Source organism: Apteryx rowi, unplaced genomic scaffold (genome assembly GCF_003343035.1).
Source record: "Apteryx rowi isolate R43461 unplaced genomic scaffold, aptRow1 scaffold_61, whole genome shotgun sequence".
NCBI classification, from domain to species: domain Eukaryota; kingdom Metazoa; phylum Chordata; class Aves; order Apterygiformes; family Apterygidae; genus Apteryx; species Apteryx rowi.
Window position 1 is genome coordinate 1,178,568 of NW_020450883.1, and position 21,741 is coordinate 1,200,308.

The following is a 21,741-nucleotide window of genomic DNA, read 5'->3' on the forward strand; positions in this document are numbered from 1 at the left end:
AAACAGAGGTTCCAGGGAACTACAGGCCGGTCAGCCTCACACCTGTCCCTGGGAATCTGGTGGAACAACTAATCCTGTATACTATTTTCAGACGCATGAAGGACAGAATGGTGGTCAGGAGTAGTCAACATGTTTTCACTAGTAAGATTGGACTTCAGTCCAGTCCAGAATGCCAGATCCCTGAGAGCAGTGAGAAAGTCTGGAGCAAAGTAGACTGACCCTTGCTGGAGGAGGATCAAGTTAGGGAACAGTTAAAGAAACTGGACATGCACAAGTCCTAGGGCTCTGATGGGATTCATCCACAAACATTGAGGAAGCTGGTCAATGTCATTGCGAAGTCAAAGACTAGAAGTCAGCCTTCCATGATGAGATGACTAGCTTGGTGGACGAGGGGAGGGCAGTGGATTCTGTTTACCTTGACTTTAGTAAGGCTTTTACACTTTGTCTCCTATAACAGCCTCATAGACAAGCTGATGATGTGCAGGCTAGATAAGCAGACAGTAAGGTGGACTGAAAACTGGCTGAACTGCTGGTCTCAGAAAACTGTAATCAGCAGCGTGAAATCCAGTTGGAGTTTGGTCACTAGAGGCATCCCCTAGGGGTCTGTACTGGGGCCTATATAGTTTAACTTCTTCAATAACGACCTTGGTGGTGGGACTGGCTGATGTCAGCAAGTTTGCAGATGATAGAAAACAGGGAGGAGAGGATGATGGAGTAAACGATTGTACTGGTATTCAAAGGGACCTTGACAGGCTGGAAAATGGGCCAACATGAATCTCATGAAATTCAACAGAGGGAAGTACAAAGCACCTGCGAAGGAACAACCCCATGCACTAGTATGCTTGGAGGCCCAGCAGCTGGAGACCAGCTTTGCAGAAAAGGCCCTGGGAGTCCTGGTGGACACTAAGTTGACCATGAGCCAGCAATGTGCCCTTGCAACAAAGAAGGCCACCTGGGCTKCATCAGGCAGAGCATTGCCAGCTGGTGGGGGGAGGTGATCCTTTCTCTCTGCTCAGCACTGGTGAGAGACACCTGTAGTGCTGGGTCCAGTGCTGGGCTCCCCAGTAAACGGGAGACATGGACCTGCTGCAGTGAGAAGGGCTGCAAAGATGATTAAGAGCCAGGAGCACCTCTTGTATGAGAGGAGGCTGAGAGAGCTGGGGCTGTTCAGCCTGGAGAAGAGGAGGCTTGGGGGAGAGCTTATCCATGTGTATAAATACCTGATGAGAGGGTGTAGAGAGAATGAGGCCAGACTCTTCTCAGTGGTGCCCAGCAACAAGACAAGAGGCAAGGCACATAAACTGAAACATAGGAAGTTCTACCTGAACACAAGGAAATCCTTCTTCACTGTGAAGGTGGTTGAACACTGGGGCAGGTTGCCCAGAGAGGTTGTGGGTTCTCCATCCTTGGAGATATTCAAAACTCTGACTGGATGTGGTCCTGGGCAATCTGCTATAGCTGACCCTGCTTGAGCAGGGCAGTTGGACTGGATCATCTCCAGAGGTCCTCTCAACCCCAACTATTCTGTGATTCTGTGAACAGTATTGCTAGACTGGATTAGAATAAAATGTTTCGTTGAATAAAACAGCAGCTGTGGTATCATCACTACTGACGTGTAAGATACCTGCGTTTTAATTTGGTAGATGCCAGTTAAAGATTTGTCATTTAAATAAAAAAAAAGAAAAATCAGAAGTGGCTACTGAGAAAGGAAAAAGAAAGCAAAAAATATTTGTGAGACTGTATGGAGAGTTAGTAGGATTAAGATAATCTATATAATAAAATTAATATAGAATATCTGTTATTATTTTGATGAGTCTAGATACTATCTTCAGACATGTTTTCAGTAGCCTTAGTTGGATGTGATTGGAAGTGAAACCAGCCATGAGATACTATTACTCTAAAAAATCCAGCTATTCTTCAGAAGTAATTCAAAGCTGCTGTCATGAAATCAGAATGGTATGCAGGAAAACAAATTAGCCAAATAACAACAGGACCAAAAAAGAATAATATGCACATGTTGTAGTTGGAATAGGTGTTTATCTCCAGCAGTTTTATTGTCTTCTCTTGCATTCAGCACAGTACCCAGGATAGCAAGCTGGTAAATACATTCTACTAGGTAAATCACAGCCTGGTGGCTTTCTCCTACCTATGTGGTGAATTAGACTCTCTGCTTACAATTAGCTTTCAATGTTCCTAAGCAAAAGGAAAAGACAAAACATGCTTTGGAGGCCTGATTATAATTAGTGAGGTAGTATAATTAAATATGCATAATTTATTTAAATTGTTTAAGAAAAGGAATTAAGCAGAGAGTTTCCGTAATGTCTCTGTGAACACGAAATTATAAATTATCAGTAGAAAAACTTAGATCACAAAATAAAAACAGAACAACCCCTTCAGTGTATAGCATTTTACTTGGGTCTTTGGTAGTATGGCATGTCAGTAATAAGCCAAACATTTCAAAAAATTATAAATTCACCATATGTGTCTTGTTTTGGCTATTACAGTTTAAGGAAGGATCTGCTGACTTCACTGATATAGCAGGAAATAGATTATGCTAAGAGTAACAGACACTATGTGAAAATACTAGTTGCAAAGCAAAAGTTTTCTGCAGAAATATGGAGTTAGGGTACTCTGCGTTGCAGAGGTACTCCTGAAAGGGAAGTAATGTCATCTAGTATTCTCATGCAATTCACTCTTGCACATTTGATGGACTCTAGAGGATGAGACCACATTGCTTTCTATGGCCAAATGAATAGATGAAAAAAAAATACAGCAATTCTTAAGATCTATGTCACGATAATTAAAATAACTGCAGGGTTTTCCATCTGCTTGGTGAAACCATTGTCTTTAACAGTTTTGTCATAAAATCATTATATAATTAGGGTTCCATTCCATCCTCATGTCCCAAGGGAGATCTTCTATAAGTTTTTCACTCCTGGCAGATGTTTGTCCAACGAATCCAGAAGATCCAATGACAGAGATTCTACAAACAACCCAGGCAGTATCTTCAAGTGCTTCACTATTTTTACTATTACAGAACTTTCTCTAGTATCCCTGTAGAATTACTTTTGGTTTTCACTACTTGGATAAGAACAGTAATAGTTCCTTTCTGTTCTTTCATCACCATATTCCTTAAACTTTCATCATCAGAGAAAAAGTGTATGTATATGTATCTGTATCTCCCAAAGTTTCACTTTTTTTTTTTTTTTTTGAAATGTGTTACCCAGAACTGCTCACAAAATAACAGCTGAAGCCTTACAGCTGCTTAGGATTACTTCACATCTGCTGTAAGTTAATGCACAGTTTATGGACCCTAGGATGTTGTTAGGAAGGAAAGGGAACTCCTAAATATTAGTCGAGAGCTACATGTAAAATTACCACAAAATTTCTTCCAGTCAGTAATAAATACTGGAAGTTCTATTGCAGCCCTTTATAGTCACCACAGTTATTTTGGCAACAATGATACTTGAATATAGCATCGTGGTTTAAGAAAGAATGACTTAAAGAAAGAAACTTAAGTTAATGAAAAAAGTCAGATTTGCAGTCTCAAAGAATGAAACTGTATTATGTTCATGGAAGGAACACAGCATGAGCAAGCTTCTCTACATTAGTATGTAACAGTGCCTACACCGTTAGGGCATGTGAATATCAGCGCCAAATATTCTTTGACCTGTGTTCACTAGAAGAAAGTTATGATCTGTAATTTAATTTACCAAGCAACCTCTAGCTCAAGAAAAAACTCCGTGTGTGCGCATGCGCATGTGCACGTGCATGTGCTCAATTTAGGCACATTCAAGTATTATAGGAATGAAAGTTCAGCTTGAATTRGAAAAGTTTAGGAATTGAAGTTCTGCTCTGGGGAAGATGAAGAAAGAAACAAAGAAAAGGCAAATGTTATGTCCCATTTATTTTCATTAGAGTAACATCAGGGAAAGTTGAAATAATTGAAAAGCTGCCTACAGAGATTGATGAGACGTTATTCTAAATGTAAAAATACCCGAGATGCACTAAGCATGTAGTAGGCCACCCTTTTTAAGGAGGCGATGCTCCGTCCCCAAGACACAGAACTGGGGCTGCCTCATCTCAAAAAATTCCTGGACACAGGTTCTTCCTTCATGCAAAAATTGTTTCTCTGCAAAAAACAAGGAATTCTTCCAGAATTTTTGGATATCAGCTCAGTCAAAGCAAAAGCTCCAGCTGGGCTGCCCCGATTTCAGGAAGCCGGGGCAAATGGGTGCTGGACATTTGGAGAGGGCCTCTGCAAGGGCAACCTGTGAAGTCCGGGGCACACTGGCCTCGCAGTGTGGAAGGGAGGGGGCAATGCACATTCACAGTAAGGGCAACGCGCCTGGGATGTATCAGGCTTACTGGAGAGGATGCCAACGTTGGTGCGGTGCGTATGTACGTGAACTTATGCGGCACATCTGGGCACATCCGCGCCACTGGATGCACACTGCACAGTGCGCTAACCTGTATTTTCATCTGGGATTTCCCGGTGGAAATTTCAGAAACCTTCATAGTAGCAGGCTCATCAGTGGGAAAGAAAAGGAAAAAAACCTCTCAAATGCTGGCTCTGCTGCTTTTTATCAAAGACAGAGTTAATTGTCAATAGTGTTAGGACTGCAGAGAAATGACTGGCCTGCTAATGAGGCCCTGGTATCAATTCCCTGAAACAAAAATTGGGCGTTCTTAGAAATAGATACAAAATAATCCTGGGGATGAGGAACAGCCTTATTAGTTAAGGGACTCAAAATTTACAAATTTGAACACTTATTTGAATCCAAATCATATTTTCAGGGCTTCTGCACTCCTCCATTTGATTGCCACAAAGCGTATTTTAACATTACCTGCTTTGTGTTGAACTTTGAGCTGGTATTCCAGATGAGAAACTTCTAGAGGTAATTATCAGTGTTTTAAGTCATCTAACCCTTCATGAAAGATTTTAATAAAAAATCTAAGATACTGGTATTTATATTGAGTCAGTGAAGTACATATATCTCTGAAGCAAGACAGGGGGTGATCACAGTCTTTTCCATTTATGAAATGTTTACATCAGTCTTTCCTAGTGTGATCCTAAAGTCTCTAAGGACAGTGTTTTATAAAGGCTCTATGAAAAATTGTTTCAGTGAGATTGTTTTTACATATACTGAGAATTTTTTTAGCTTGCACTGATTAAAAACATTCAAACTGCTTACAGTTAGTTATACATTAAATACATATACACTCCTCCAGTTAACTCATAAAGTGCAACTAAAGAATGTGAACTGTCTTTCTGAGTGCTTTATTATGCAGCTGATGCCGTATCTGGATTCTGCTAGTAACTGTAAAAATGTAGAGTATATTAAACACATCAGTGTGGATGCTGACATAGAATTTGGCTCAAGAGTGTTAGGGAATGACATCTAATCTTATAATTGCAAAAATTAAGGAAGAACAGAAAGTCTGTAAGTACTGCTATCCTGGACACACAATAACAGATAATTATAATGTACTTTCTGGTGGTAACTCTTGGGTGGGCTTTATCTTATTAAAATCAGTTAAAAAAAACCCTTAAGTTCACTGTCTTTTTGTCTATTTCTTTTATCTAATATGCTCCTAGTTCGTATTTGAAGTGACACAAATTTAGCCTCAAGGATGAAAACCAGCTTTCCTCAGGAATTATRCTTGTTTTTGTACCAATGACTGGAACATTCACTCCCCTCTTTATTTTTTGAATCTCCAGCCTAAACAAATGGAGCATCTCATTTTTGACAGACTAGTTCAAGTTAACCTGGGTTATTTTGCACTGGAGCAGACTATGGGCATTCACAAGATATGTTGCTGTGATTCAGATGAAAGGAAGTAAGATCCAGCTAAGAGCTAAAATCTATCTTAAATTGTTAAAGCTTTTTCTGAAGTGATCATGCAATGCTGTAAGTGCTAAGTTTTATTTTTGTAGTTCCTTTCTTCCTGAAGAGTCCCAGACGTTTTTACAAGAATAGACTTGAGTACATGTACTGTGCATGGCACACCGTGGCGATCTCTTTAGCATTGTATGAAATACAGCAGCTGTTTCATGGTGTAATTTTTCCTAAAAAGCCTTTCACCAAGGAGTTGTTTATAATGCAGCCGTAATATATGTGTCCTATAAAAGTTAGGAACACTGAGCTCCATGTAATGATACGTTAGTTATTAGTGAAGCGTTTACATATATACAAGTCTCTGCTTTATGAAGCACTTCTCTAGCAGCTTGTGGTATGACAAATATCACCTCTGCAGTGGCAGACAGCAGCTTTTCAGATGTTTTTAGCATCTTTAATGAGGTGCCCAGGAAATGAGATATTTGGAGTCTGTGTGTACATCAGTTTGAGAAAACTCTATCTTATGAAACTTCACTTTCCTGATAAAGCCTATGGATTAAGCTAAGGAAGTGATATTGCTAATCCTACTGTTGAATCTGTGAGACTGTAGAGAGGGAAGAGAGAACAGGATTCAGGAAATGGCACCTACGTTGTGACTTGGTACGTGAGTCCTAATGTGTCTTCTGTGTCCCCGGGTAAACCCCTACAGCAGGGTTGTTGAGTCCTTCCTACCCTGAGCCCTGAAACTGTTTTATCTGAATTAGTCTGTCAGAGAGAATAGGTGCACAGCCCAACACTCAGGAGTGAACACCAGGGTTAATTGTTTTCTCTGTTTTAACAGACGTCCCAATCTGTCCCTGGGAACGAAGACCCAACGTGAACTAATAGCACCACCCCAAGGTATGTGCATCTCTGTGAAAATCTTGTGGGAAGAGGGGATGTTGAGTTGTCCAGGGTGAAGGTCTTCATTCCCTAACCTGTCCCCAGAGGCAGGCTCAGATCTCAGTTCGACACCAGCATGTAGGAACAGCTCAGCTTTACTGCTGGAAGCAGCCATGTGGGGAGGAAGGAGGAGCTGGTGGCGTCCAGCTGCAGTGCCCTGTCCAGATAACACCCATGCCGGAGAAGGGGAGGTCAGCAAAGCCTGTGGAAGCTTGATTCACATGTGGTATATAATCCAGCACGCTATGTACGCTGGCCAAGTGAGGAGACACGTTATTGAGGTTGCTTTGTGTTTGCACAAAACAGGGATCGGGTGAAATGCGTTACCAGGGATCAAAATTCAGTCTTCTCTCCACCAAATGTAGGGCTATTATTTAATACTAGTGCTTTTTCAGCTATGTCTCCATATTGCATTTACTGTTACATAATGCGGGCAATGCTATTTGATAACCACTGAAGATAGAGTAAGATAAGAGTGTGAGTGGCACTGTTATTATAGCTAGCTTAAGTTAACTTAGTTCTGGTGAAAGTAAATAGGATTTATTGGATCACTGAAGGTGAGAGGGCTGAGATGAAGCAAAGTATTCCACAGACAAACAATGTGAAGATACTGCTTGAAAATAGAATAGTCAATAAACATAATTTTTATCTTATTTAGACTGAGGTGATAGAATACTAATGTTGGAAGGGACCTCTGAAGTTCATCTAGCCTCGTCTGTGCTCAAATCACGTCTAACTTAAGCTATGCTCAGGTTATGCAGGGCCTTGTTCAATCAAATTTGGAGTACCCCTGAGGAGCTTCCACAACCTCTCTGGGCACCTGTTCCAGGTCATACATAGTTATCTTATGTAATCTGAGATATTTTGTATTATTAATTAAGATAATAAAAGATGGGAATGGCATCCTGGCTGTGTTTCTCTGCCCTTTGATTTTTATTCATACAGAATTTTTCATCTGCGGGTACTTAAAACCTTCTGGAAACTTATTTGGGGAACTCAGAAATGTTATTTAAAATTTTGTTCTAAGAAGTGATTTCTCTGCTAGTGCTCCTTTGGAATAATCCTTACTGTTGTTTTTGAAAAATACCTTTCCTTTTTCATATTTATTTTTATTTTTTATTTTCATTCTCTATTCACATAATCATTCTTTGCACACATTTTAAACTACGACAGTACATGAATATGCTATGTCCTATCTGTATTGCTCTTTTTTTAATCTCACTTTTACTGCATGATTAGGTGGTTACGTAAAACTGTTTTCATCTGTTACTGTGAAAAGCTTGTCTTCCTGAGGCAGGTTCCCCGAACTTTCACAACTGTGCTGAAATGTCTAGGGGTAATGTCTGGGCAGGCAGAGAAGACTCTCCACTGACTCATGGAGTCTGGTTTTCTTTTGGCTTCTTTTCATTTGCTTTCTATGGGCCTTTGACTTCTCTGCACTTTGCCTTTGACCATAAAAGATATTTTCCTACCCAAACTGCACAGGGAATGTATACTCAAATTTCATTCAAGTGACGTTTAAGTGCTCTGCGGGACCTTGCATGGACTGGCTACACCAGACTGAGTTTTCCCCTACAAATGGGCTTATCATCTGAATTGTTTCTCTCACCCCAAAGAAACCTTTGCATCTCACATCCAGTATGTCTTTTATTGGCGCAAGAGTGTTGCTCTGATTCACTGCCATAAAGGACTTGCTGACAGATGATTCCTGATGGAGTACAAATTGAAGACCACGGGGAAAACCCGTGTTGCTGGAGCCAAGCTGTCTAATCTGAGATGTAACGGATTGCCTTTCCACAGTACTGAGCAGCAGCAAAATTCCCAGTGAGTTTTGCTGGTATGGCATTTATGATTTTTTTTTTGAAATTTTTCAAGAAAAGGTACACCTAGTGGCATAGATCCAACTTCCCTTTATTGATACTAGTTTTTAAAATGATGATATATATTGTATAAGAAGAAAATGTGCATTTGAGCCTCCTGTTCAAGCAGCTTCTGAGGCAGGATTTCAGTCAGTCTCATATATAAACTAAATGACAATAACAGCAACAACTAGTAAAAATAAAAATCTCACCTTCTTCCAGCAATATTTGTTATTAATCCACTGTTAAAAATAAAGTATATTCAAAGAATGCTTTACAATATTTCCTGACTTTTTAGCAAACTCATTCCAATTACATCACTTAGTCCAGCATGTACCTAACATTTTTTCTTTGGTTTTTCTTTATGTAAAACATCTAAAAGAAACAAAAAAAGGACAACCCAAGATTTTCTAATAATAGAATAAACTATTTTTTAGACTGGTTCAATTTAATATAGTAGGAGAGAGTCTAGACTATTTTCATCTCTATAAGCTTTGCAAAATGTTTAGCCACCAATGACTGAAAGGATATAAACATTTAAGGAGCAATCTCCTCTACAACATCTATATATGCAACCCAGTACTCTTAAGTTAAAAAAGGAGACTTCTTGACATATTTTTGAACACAGGTCTTGGACTTCTTTTTAAAGTTTTTTTTATTAATAGCTGCATAATCTACAAGCACAAATTTGAATACCTGTTCCTCAAAATCACATAATCTGGATGATATTACAAACTCCTACAGGAAACAGTTGCAAGTTAAAGTATCAGTGTGTTTCTATAAATCATTTGGAATGAATGAATCTGTGTTCTTAGCACATACTTGCTGAAATATATGCGATTATGACTAAAAATCTGGGATCTGTGAAAAACTTTCACAGGAAATGCTAAATGTACATGTTTGTGCACACACACAGAAGAAATGAAGGTTGCAGAGACTCTGTCCCAAGTAACTGAGGTCTCTGAAACAGTCCTAAAACCTAGTCCTCAAATCTGTTTTCAGTTAATCACATATTTGATCTATTTATGCTACTAGGCATCAGCTAATTTCAATGATATTATAAAGTCATTTGTGTAGGTATTTGTTATGAGGATATATGATTTATAAAGTCTTACCACAACCATGAAAATGCTGCAGGCAGCAAAAAGATTATTTAAACCAAAAGAATGTGCTGAGTAAAGAACACAATAGGATTGTAAACTCCAAGAAACCCTCAGGGAAAGGGGAAGTGAGTCTACTTGCTATATTTACAGCGGGCCCAAGTCCAAGCAACAGGGGAAGCAAGAACTATGAGCTGCCACTGCCACACTTGGTTAAAAAAGTCCTGTTTTGCAAATGGCAAGACCATGCAGCAATATGTTTATACACTCTCTTAGAGTGCTGGTAAGTTAAAAAGCAAATGGCTGCACAAACCCAGTGAACACTCTTGTTCTCTGCAGCTTGCAGCGGGCACCTTGTGAATTTATGCCTATAGCTCAGTAGACTTCTGGAGAGGACAAAGAAAAAGCAGAGCTGAGTTGAAATTTCAACTCATCTTAATTATGCCATCCCAAAAGGTAAATGTATGGTCACTTTGTAGAGAATTTCCCTATGTTAGTGGGAACGGAAAGGATCCTCAAGGCATTCTTGAGACTTTGAAGACAATTGTAAAACCCCCCAAGATAGTTCTTTATATTCCATAGAAAAATAATATGGCCAAAATCAAATCAGGAAATAGTTTGTCAAAAGTCTCGTTCCACTGGGGACGGCGCTTTCCATCCCAGGCTGTTTCTCTGCGCTGTTGCTGTCCTCAGCTCTGGGGTGCAGCAAATAAGCTAAAAGAGGAAACCTGAGCTAGTGGTAAGAATGAAGTGGAGATTTACACCATAAAAACAGTGTGCGTTTGCCTGTAATCTGAGATCCCTTTACCCTTGAAAGAGCAAAAATACTGGTCTTCTGACTGTGGCTAGGAATAAGTGAAATCATGATGTTAAATGGAGGTGAATGATCTCATGGAAACTGCAGAAATGTACAGGATGGTCAGACAGGCACAGTGAGCTCATGCCCCTTGGTGTTGGGATAGGAGTGAAATTTTGGTTATATGTTTTCCACCAAGCTGCCCGGGCTGGCTTACTGTCTGGATTCCCCAGACGTGATTCCTATAGAGAAAAAACTTTCTGCAGACCCTTTTGATTTCCTTAACAAGAAGTACCTGAAAAAGACTGCTTACAATTCTGGGAATATTCTTGCTTGAGACGGCCTCTTGTCAATGTAGCTTAATTTAATAAAACCATTTTTTTGAAAGAGAACATTGCCTCATTTGCAGAGACACACATATTCTATTGAATCTCAGGAGCTGCATGAAATGAATTGTGTAATTTCTACGTAACATCCTTAATTAAACTGTATCTTTCAAACATTTCAGTTCTAAAAATGCTGTACCATGCACAGTAAAAGAAAAAACAGGAAAAAAAATCATGTTGGAAAGAAAATTTTTTCCATGGGCCAAATTCCAAGTTAGCGCACAACCCTGGCCAATACCATTGAAGTTAATGGGGTTGAAAAGGGTGTAAGTTGACTCAGACTTGGCCCTGTTTATTTCCAGATTTGTCCCTTGTGACTTATCATAGAAGGAAATGATTCGATTAAAAAAAAAAAAAAAAGAATTCTGACAGCTTGAGGTGGAAGTTAATGTTTCTTTTCCTGCCAAAATTCATATAATTTGGGGTGGAAAAAATATATTTTATAGGTTATGATGAAACTAAGTGCTCACTGGATATTATACTGAAATGGAATTGTCTTCTCCAGATTGCTGTACAGTTAGCATAATGATATATAACTGCACATTTTTTCCCAGTTATGTATTTCCCTGCTCTCTGTCTGTTATATAAACACCATGTTTATTAATTGTCTTACAATGTGCAAATCCATGTACTCTGATTGTCTTACAGTTGTTGCTAACCATCCAGAGGAGAGTGACTTGCATAACTGCTGTACAATCTCATTGACTACATGGTGAATTCGCAAATCTCCATACTCGATCTGTTAGTGTAGCTCTTGACCTAGATGTGTGATGTATACTAAATATTTGGAGGTCCCCTTGAAGTCAATGGAGACTACTTCCAAGCTCAGCACCTTTAAAAACGGTGCCATCTGGTCTGGCCGATTCTTACGCTTGAGATGTAAGTGACAGAAGTGTTTGCCAGCAACAAACATGTGGCTTCTGCATCTCCCTTTTTTGATGAAAATAAAAAAATTTCCTAGGCAAACATAAAATACATGGGGAAAGAAGAAGTTTAGTTATATCTATGAGGTAGTGGAGAAGTTGTTTGTTTTCAAATACATATACCAAATGAAGACCCATCTTCCTCATAATAATATTATTCCCTCAACCTTTCCAGTAGTTCCTATATGTCAGTGGGTCTTGCGTCCCTACAACAACCACTGAACATAAGTATAACCATTTATCCCCTTTAATTGTGCAACTGAAAGTAAGGTTTCTGCCTGTTTGTGGAAAAGCATCTTGCTAACTTCGTTTGATGTCAGAGGACGGAGGAAGGCAGAACTGGGAAGTGAGCGAAGAAGGAACTGAGGAGCAGAAAATTAAAATAAAAAGGCGGATAATGACACTGAGAAGCAAAGTTTTTAAGCCCTTTTGTTCCCTTTGAGCAGTCTGTCAAGCACTTTTTTTAGTTTGCATGATCATTTTCCTTTTTATTTGAAATTTGGATATTTAATTAAAAACTTTAGGATAATGAGAACAACTTGAGGAAAATAGTTTTTTTAACTCATTAATAATCACATCCCCATATAAATAATCACCTTCTTTAGCCATTGGCATCCAAATGTATCAGGCTTAGAGTCCATTTAATGTTTTGTAAACTGGAAGTGCTCTTGAGTTAGCATAAAAAAAGAAGTATGAAAACCTGGAGCCTGTCAATAGTGATTTCAGTGTTGATTCAGCTCTCCTAGAATTTTGCAATAGATGTCAGCTTAATTATATACTGCTGCTTGGATTAAAGATATGTAATTTTTTTAGTGATGCAAGATATGTATAATATATGTTTAAAGTTGCTAAGGTATTCTTTAACTTTCAAGGTTTATAGCACTTTTTGTGCTTAAGAAAGATATTTTGATATTTCAGATACACATGTGAAAATAGCATACTGTTTTCTCACTAAGGTATGCTGAATGATAGATAGTTCACACTACTGAATAACCCAAGAGAAAAAAGAAGCAGGTATCTTGACAAAAAACAGAATCAAATGACAAACTATATAGATTGTGTTCCCAATTCTCCCATGGCCTGGCTATATAATACTAGGTATTCACTGAGACATAGTTTTGTAAGGGTTTTTGGTTACCTCATGTAGATTAATTTCAAGTTTTCTCAACAAATGAAACCTTTGTAAGTGTCCATTTTCATATTTAGGAGCAACATACTCTGAAAAAATTTAGGTCAGTAGAGAGCAGTAGATATGACATGACTGTGGTTTTATCATGTGTGGCAAGATGGTACCTCAACTCTCACTGGGAAGCTGGAGAGATCTAAATATGCTGTTCAAAAAATAATGATTTAAGTGCCTTTAATTCTCTGCTCTTCCCAAAATTTCCAGGGAAGTCACTGCCAGGTTTGGATGGGCAGGCACTATAGGATCATGATATTTGAGCAGAAGCTATAACTCTAAATAGTGTCTTTTGACATGTTAGCTGCTCCTGTCCTCACTGGAGATTAACACCATAATAATTTTAAACCTTTGAAAGTGAACTGTGAAGATATCTGCATGGGCAGATATATGACAGGACCTGCAAGAGGTCTGTGTCCTACCAGAGGAGCAGCAGGATCCAGGTTGCATGTGCAAGGATATCAAAAATGGCACTTTGTGCCATTTAGCACCTGGTTGGCACTTTGTGCTGCTTTAGCAACTAGATACCATGTTCTCTTTCCTTTGAGCCACAACAGAGAAACTCTGCTTCCAGATACACATTTTTCAGGGAGAGGGAAGAGATGATTTTTATTCTTTATTTGCAAAAGTCATCACGAGGGGAAAAGAATGACCCGAAATGTTACTTTTTTTTCAGCTTCATTTAGAACAAGCTTTCCTGGGATTCCTGTAGCCAAAGGTTGGGACAACTCTAAAACTAGAAATCTGACCCATTCAGTGTGGAGTGTATACTTCAGTGTTTTTGATCTTGTGAGCCAAATTCTGTCCTTAAGCAGATGGATCCAGCTCTGATTTATGAATGCTTATCTCAGGAAACAGAAATTGGCCGTGTGTTTGGGGTGTGTGTGTGTGTGTGTGTGTGTGTGGACATGTGTGCATGCCTGCGTACATGAGCTGACATTATTGAGGTAATACCCTCTAGGGCTCTTAGAGAAAACAGGGAGAAGAAAGTTGGTTTGCTTTTTCTATTGCTTGGCTTTTTAACCTGCCCATCAGAAACACATTATAAGAGGACACTTAATTATGATTCATTGCAATGTATTCTTATATTCACAATGCTTTTATATATCATACTGCAAGTGATGGTATGAGATATTCCCATCCTATTCAGTGGGATAATTTCTGTTTATTTGCTCCTTTATAAAATTCCTCAAAGGAAATAGTTATTTTTTTTCTGTGCTAATAGAAAGAACAACAGTGTCATCCTTGGAAAAGATGAGATGATGCAAGTGCTTTCTCATCAGGTGTGAATTCTCAGTGACTGATGTGCAACATCAAGGCTACTGAAACTCTCCAAAACAACACATGGTTTAAAAACAAGAAACGTACCTTCTGAGGGCAGCACAGACTGAACCATGAGGATATGCATTCCACTTGCATTTATTCTGTATGTTTTGCGAGAACAGGAGAGTTCCAGAGCAGAGCTGAAATTGCAGATTAGATTATCTGATTCTGGTAGGGTGAGGTTATCTTTACAAGGCTTTGAGCATGTTCAGTGATTTCTCCAGTTTTCCATGCAAAATATCTGAGTGTTAATAGCGTTAATAAAAAGTGCTGCATCATCACTGCTGATAGGCCTTTTGCCCTATGCGATTACTAATCATTACCATTATCTAGCTACAATTTTCATGGCTGATTCAAGCCTTCTGATGAGCTTTGCTATTAATCTTTGATCTACTTTGAAATGGTTGATCACAATCATAAACTTAACAACTGTGGCACTTGCTACCAATGGTTTTATAACTCTCTGAAATGAAACAGACCATTTTTAATAACATCTTCTGATAATTGTGTTAATGTAACTGTTAAGCACATTGAATTTCAATGTAACTGTGGTTTGATCTGATAATCTGAACAAGGTGTTGGTTGGAATGAATTTTTCGGTTGGTGCTTGGCTCACATTCCCAGAATACCCAATATGCCTTTTAGCAGAAGCAGGATTTTAAACCCTCTTTGAACTTCTGTGATTTTCCAGGCTTATATTCTGCTCTCTCTGAAAATGTACATGTGGTAGTTGATTCTGTTTCTCCTTCATACCACACAATTATCTTGAATCCTTTACTCAACTGTACTCAATCAGATGGTCTATTGACTGCACAAGAGATTTCAAGATCTGGCTCACAGCTATTTCTCATTATTACAATCAAAAGATTATGTTTTGTGATGAGCACCCTGCTTGTAAATGGAGTTTGGGAAAAAATGACTTCTCATTTGTAGCCAAAAATTAATGTCATGAATTTGTGGTCTTTTAAAAATTCTGTTCACAATTTGACTGTGAATGGATTTTGATTTTTCAAAATTTAACATGTTCATTTCAAATGACACATGAGCATTTAATTTTGGTTACATATTACTCGTTTGAAAAGTATTCAGTGAAATTACCCAAGTTACCTGTAGCTGGGAAATTACCCAAGTTTCCCAGCTGGGAAACTTAAACTTTTACAAGAGTGACAGAAAATGGAATACTGCTAAAAAATCTCCACATAAACATGCTAGGAATATTTAATCCAGCTGAGCTCCCCTTCTCCCCACTTTTTTTTCTTCTAGCAATATATAACATTTTAAAGGCCTACATAATCTGCCAAGCAGCAGAAAGAGTGACAGAGGAATCGGACTATTGATATTTACCTCTGGCTGCATGGCTTTTCTTCAGCTTTTGCCTTCTGATGGTCATGCAAGTAGAATGTTACTCCTTCTCTGAGAAGACAAACAGAAAGCACTGCTGTATAGAAGAACCAAGTATGGGAAAGGATCTCAGGAAAACCATGCGTTTCATCTATTTGCCTTACAGCAGGATCAACCTACCTCATGTCATTTACAACAGACATTTCTCTGGCGGAAAACTTTACAGCCTCCCAGGATAACCTATCCAGGTACTTCACTGTTCTTGCAGTTAGAAGATCCTTCCCTGGTATATTTGGAACTGAACACCCCTAGACCATTAATCTTTTTTTTTTTTTTTTTTGCATGCTTTCTGTAGCCCTTATATGTCTAGCTGCTTTCTTCTGGATTCTACAATTTTTTTTTGATATCCTTCACGCACAGTGTTGCAAAGCGGACAAGGTGCCAGCGGAGGTGCCTTGCTGAGTACGCTGGAGGTAGTTTTTCGCACATCTTACAGCCTCTGTTTGTGCTAAAGTTTCCCAGGGTAACATATGCTTTTGCTGAATCAGTATGGCATGACTTACCTGTATACAACTTCTGATCCACTGTAGCTCTTAAATCATTTCTCCATAATTTCTGTCTAGTCAGTTATTGCAGATCCTGCCTAAGTGCTGTGCCAGGTATTTAATGAATAATAAGGACTGTTCAGTTCATGAAGTTATTCTCTATGAATTTATCAAGCTTCATGAACTGGATACTGCTTTTACAGCCTAGTTCTCAAATTTGCCAGGATTACTTTATATTTAAATCCCATTCCCCAGCATATTTATAGTCTGATCAGCAAATTTAATAAGCATATTATTACTATTACTCCATACATGCCATTGATAAAATATTTAATAGGTCCAAGTCCAGGATAAGTGACCTGCAACCCATGAAGTATAACTTTTCATTTGGACATTGCTATGATTTTCCAGCCATGTTGTCACACACACAATAATGGATTCAAATAGATTATATTTTCCTAGATTCTTTGAGAAAATGCCAGGAAAGACAGYGTCAAAAAATCTTACTGAAGTCAGGACATATGTTACCAACTGTTTCTCCTCTTTCCTTATGAAAAAGGCCTGCTATACTTCAAGTATTTACTAGGAGATTGATTTTTTTCTTTTTTCCATGTTTTTCTGGGTTCTGAAGTTAGAATGATGGGTGCCTAATTTCATGACTTCCCTTCTTTTTTTCTGTTTTTAAATATAGGAACCACATTTGTTTTTTCTTCAGCCTTCAAACCTTCCAGGCTTCCTACTTTCTAGACGTTCTAAACATTAACATTGTTAATGGCTCTAGTCAACATAACCCAGTTCACTAAATACTGTATGATAAAATTAATGAATATTTCCTAAATTATTTCAATTTTTGATTCAGTGAATTCTGCCAGTTCTGGTTCATATGTCAGAGAAGCAGTGTATATATGCATATGCTTATCTAGAATTTCAGGGGGCAATCTTGTGAAAATTGTGCAATACAAAATGAGACAGTGATTCTGCAGCTATAAAAATTCTCAGAAGAAATTCTTTTTAACAGAATGTTGGCTGAAAATATTGTTGTGCCCTCTTTCTTCCAACTTCATTCTCCAAAGTATTGGTGTATACATAAAAACTACATAAATCTGTGAAAATCTCACATTAAAAGATTTATTCAGTAAGTTCTTAGCTTGCACAGTGTTTCCTATTAATTGAGACTTTATAAAAGATTCATTTTGCAGGGATGTCACAGATGTATGTCATCAAAATGACCACTAGAAGGGTACTGAAATTGCGGCATGAGAAGTATTCACACCTGGAGGAGAGTAAGAAAACTTAGATCTGGAAAACGTATGAAAGATAAAAGATAAAGCAAATGTTCACTGCCTAAAATTATTTTCTACACATGTGTGTGCAGATAGCACATGTGTGAGTGTAATATCCGTGTAATAAATATCAGAGCCATTTGAAAATGTGTATTCGTCATGTACCTTTGACTCCATCACCTGCTCCCTGCCCATGAATGCAGCTCTCCTGGAATTCGTCCTATGCCCTGAAGTATCCTCAAACAGCTGTCACTCTTCAAATAAACTTGCTAGAGGAATGTTTTCTTTTCCTGCATCAAAATTACACTGGATTGCACCCAGGTTGGACAAAACTTAGTCCTGGACTGGAAACATCTGAATTCCAATATTCATGATTTCTCAGGGTTAGAAGTAGGAGCTTTATGTACTTGGAAAGGGAAGTATCACAGCTCTTTAAAGAATCCCAATTCCATTAATAAATGTAAACATCCAAAGTAACTCATTATGCTTTCAAAAACGACCTCCATCTTATTAGTCTGTTTTTTCATAGGTGGCAAAACATGTACCCAGTATGGAAAACTAAAACCAAAAATAATTTGAAATACATAGCTGTGACCAAAATCAAGGCTCAGCTTTCTCAGATATAGATTCTCTTCTATGCTCCTTAGTTAATAAATAACATTTTTTTCTAGTTTTATTAGTGACTTAGATGTCTACATGTACCTTACATTGATTTTAAGTTGAATGATTCCTGTGTTTGGAAGGTTAAGCTCTGGAATAAGTTGAGAAAATGTGCCGTGTTTGAATATGTTGGAAAAAAAATACTTTCTGCTAAACTAGCTCTATCTACGACAAGCAGATATGATACAATTCTCTTTCAGCCTCTTTATAGATTAGTAGATGGGGGAATAGTGCTATTTCTCCACTATGTATGAAGAATACCAGAATATTCTCAATTTGACTCAGCTGTCAGCATTAAGCTAATGAAGTAACTATGTTTTATGTGCTCCAGTTCTGTGTCAAAATGAAAAGGGAAGACAAAAATTGTCACAATGCCCCACAACAGGAACCCACAGAAGTCACTATAGCAAGTCACTATAGCAGTCATAATATAACACAGGCCTGTTTTAACTGAAAGGTAGTGCAAACCTAGCTAAGTGTGTGTATGATAAAAAGAGAAAAAAAACATTATCTATCCATAATACAAAAAATTAGGAAATATGCTGTATTTACAGCTGCTGTTTCTGTGAGAAAATGCTTGACTCAACCAGTAATAGAATCACAATATTATGGTGAAAGATACGAAAGTCCAATGGATTTTGAAGTTGAAATATAAACTCTAGATTGTAAGTAAGGCTCACTGGTGCTTAATGTTGTAAAGGACTGGAATGATCCTGAACAATCTGTGTATAAAATCCACAGTGCACAGGTAACCTCAACTTTTGAACTCACTGAAGGCTCAAACTAATTTCCCATGCAATTTACAAGAGCTGTGCTAGAAGAAGGTATGTGCAAGCTGGTCCAACCATGCTGACCATCATATTAGAGTGACCTGTGCTGTCTGTGCACTCATGGCTAGAGACCAGTCACTGCCAAGCACCATGCTAAGCAATGTGAAAACACAGGATCATATAAAGTCTTTGGCCCAGAGAACTTGAATTCCCCTTTTTTAAAACATCATGCACATTTACACATATTTGCAGGGTTTCATAAAAACTGTAACTTCTAATCAGTATTTCATTAACATATATATTTTTTCCTATATTGGTAGATTTTTCTAGTTCTCTGCTGAGTGTCTTTAAGAAAGCACTAAAGGATGGAGTGACCATAAATACCTCTGGAAGAATTTTCATAATGAAGATGTGCAGAAGTTTTCCTGCTATTCACTGCGAACTGCTTTGCCTTCACTCCACCATGCTATTCAAACCTTTGCTTTCTGCAACACCACAGCAAAGTCCTACGTCTCTCATTCTAACCTGCAGGAATGGAGTGCAAGGACGTTCAACAGCGGATGGCATAAACCCCATGCTAACCCTGCCAAGAGCCTCCCTCAATCCAACCCTCACATTCATCCAAAAGAATCACAAATTAAACTCCCAAAATCTTGACATGAATTTAAAAATCATGTTTTTTTCTCTTTTATAACTAAATATTCTTATTCATAGCTTTTTGATTTGTGTAATTTTGACTATGTTTCATTACATTTTAAAGATTTTCTCTAAAACTGGGATATCTGGAAAATTGTTTTTAAATTATTCATCTTGCAACCCCTTGATTCTAAGAACTGAAGCTAGTGAAATGTACATGTCCTTGGTATCTCACAGTATTAAACTTTTAAGAATATAGATTATGATTTTTTCAGACCGAAACTTGTTTCTATTAGCTGGTTCCAAGCTGCTCTTTCCAAGCACACTATCTGAATCATTATTTCAGCAGATATGAGTCCATCATTCAAAAGACAAGACTTTAAAGATTTGTGTTGAGAGTCTTTTGGTTAAAAAAAGGTTGTGCAATTTGCTAAATTATGTTTTTAATTTAAAAAGAAATAAATCATTTTTACTGACTGTTTCTTGGGTGGCCTCATAGTTTGCCTACGTCCTTTTGAACTCCTCTGTGTGTCCACAGGAACCTAGTTCATTACACAGTGCTGACATCTAACTGTATTATTTTGAAATAGGATAAGGATTTCTCTATGCTCTGTTGAGCAGTTTGGGATTTTTTACATCCTTTTCTGTTAAGACAGGATGACCTAAAAAGCAGCTTCTAAAATGGACAAACTGAATTTGTCCATTGAAAAACAACTGTTGCAACCAAGAACAAAAAGTCCAGGCTCAAAATGTTCTCCCCATACTGCTATGCCAATAACGATAATACAGAAATGAATTACATTTTACTTTCCTTGAACAGAATATATGTATCCCTGGTGAACAGGCAAACTGAGTTTTGAGAGGATGCTTAACAGCATTCATTAGTCCTATTTACATGGGCAAATACCATACATCATTGAAAAATGGAAGTAGAAATTTAATTTACAGAATCACATTGTTGAAATTAATTCATAGATTTGCTCACACTTATTGAAGCAATTTTTTTTGTTCCAGAATATGACAAAAGATGAATCAAACCACGTTCGTATCCTCAGATCTTAGCGAACCCTCTGTCTCAGGAGCTGTCATTAACCAGTGTGAGTGTGTGATTGACAGATAGGTAATTCTTAACTCTGTATCTCCTGAGCATGTATTTTCACAGTCTATAATTTCCCACAGATATCTTTAGAAGACAAAATCTTTGCTGTATTCTCTCTTCCTGTCAGTGGAAAGGTTCCGCTTAAAATAGACAATTTTTTTTTTTAGCAGAGTGTTCTGAGGTGTTCATCCAATATGCTTTATACATTTTGCACACATGGCATCTCCGGCATCTCCAGCATCTCCAGCCATCTCCACCATCTCCCCCACCTACAGCCAAAGAGGATATAAAGATCTCACACTAACAAAAGAAACTCTAAGGTAATGGGCTTCCTTCTTTGTCACAGTAACACCATACTTTACAGAATAATTTAAAATAGTATTACCATCAGCATCAGCACAAACAAAAGCTAGGAACTCCAGGATTTCCTTGGGATCTAGTGAATATTGCTGTAGAGAAATTTTATTTGTTTTTATCATTTATATTTGTGGCTCCATTTCATTAAAACTGGTTATATCCTGCCTTCTCATTGTCTAAGGACTTTAAGGGTCTAATTGCACTTTGCAGTTTTGTTTCCTATTGTTCTTCAGTCATTTCCTGAACAGCCCGTTTCTCAGTCTGCTCCCCTCTGCAAATAGGAATTTGATTTGAGGAATGCTTTGAGCAGATAGTTATCCTTCATCCAGCAAACGTTTCTGAAACTTCCTTGTCGTTGTCTCTTTAATGTGAAATCTCTTTGTTTCACTTCTCAGATGTTTTCTCCAGCTGAGTACAAACAAGTACAGGTGGGCAGAGGAAAGAAAGAAGGTATTCAGAGCTTCTCAGTTGTTTTTCCTTCTCAGTTGTGTGCACCTAAAGCATGTGACTTCAGAGCTCACTTTAATCCATCTCTTGGCACTCAGTTCTGTGGCAACTTCATCACTTCCTGACTTACCCTCTTGTTGTGCTTCATCCACCATACAGGAAACGCATATGAAGCTAATATTTTAGGTGGTGTCACGCTGTCATGCTATGAAGGTTCGATAGCAACGACTGAGACAGTAATATAATAATAATAA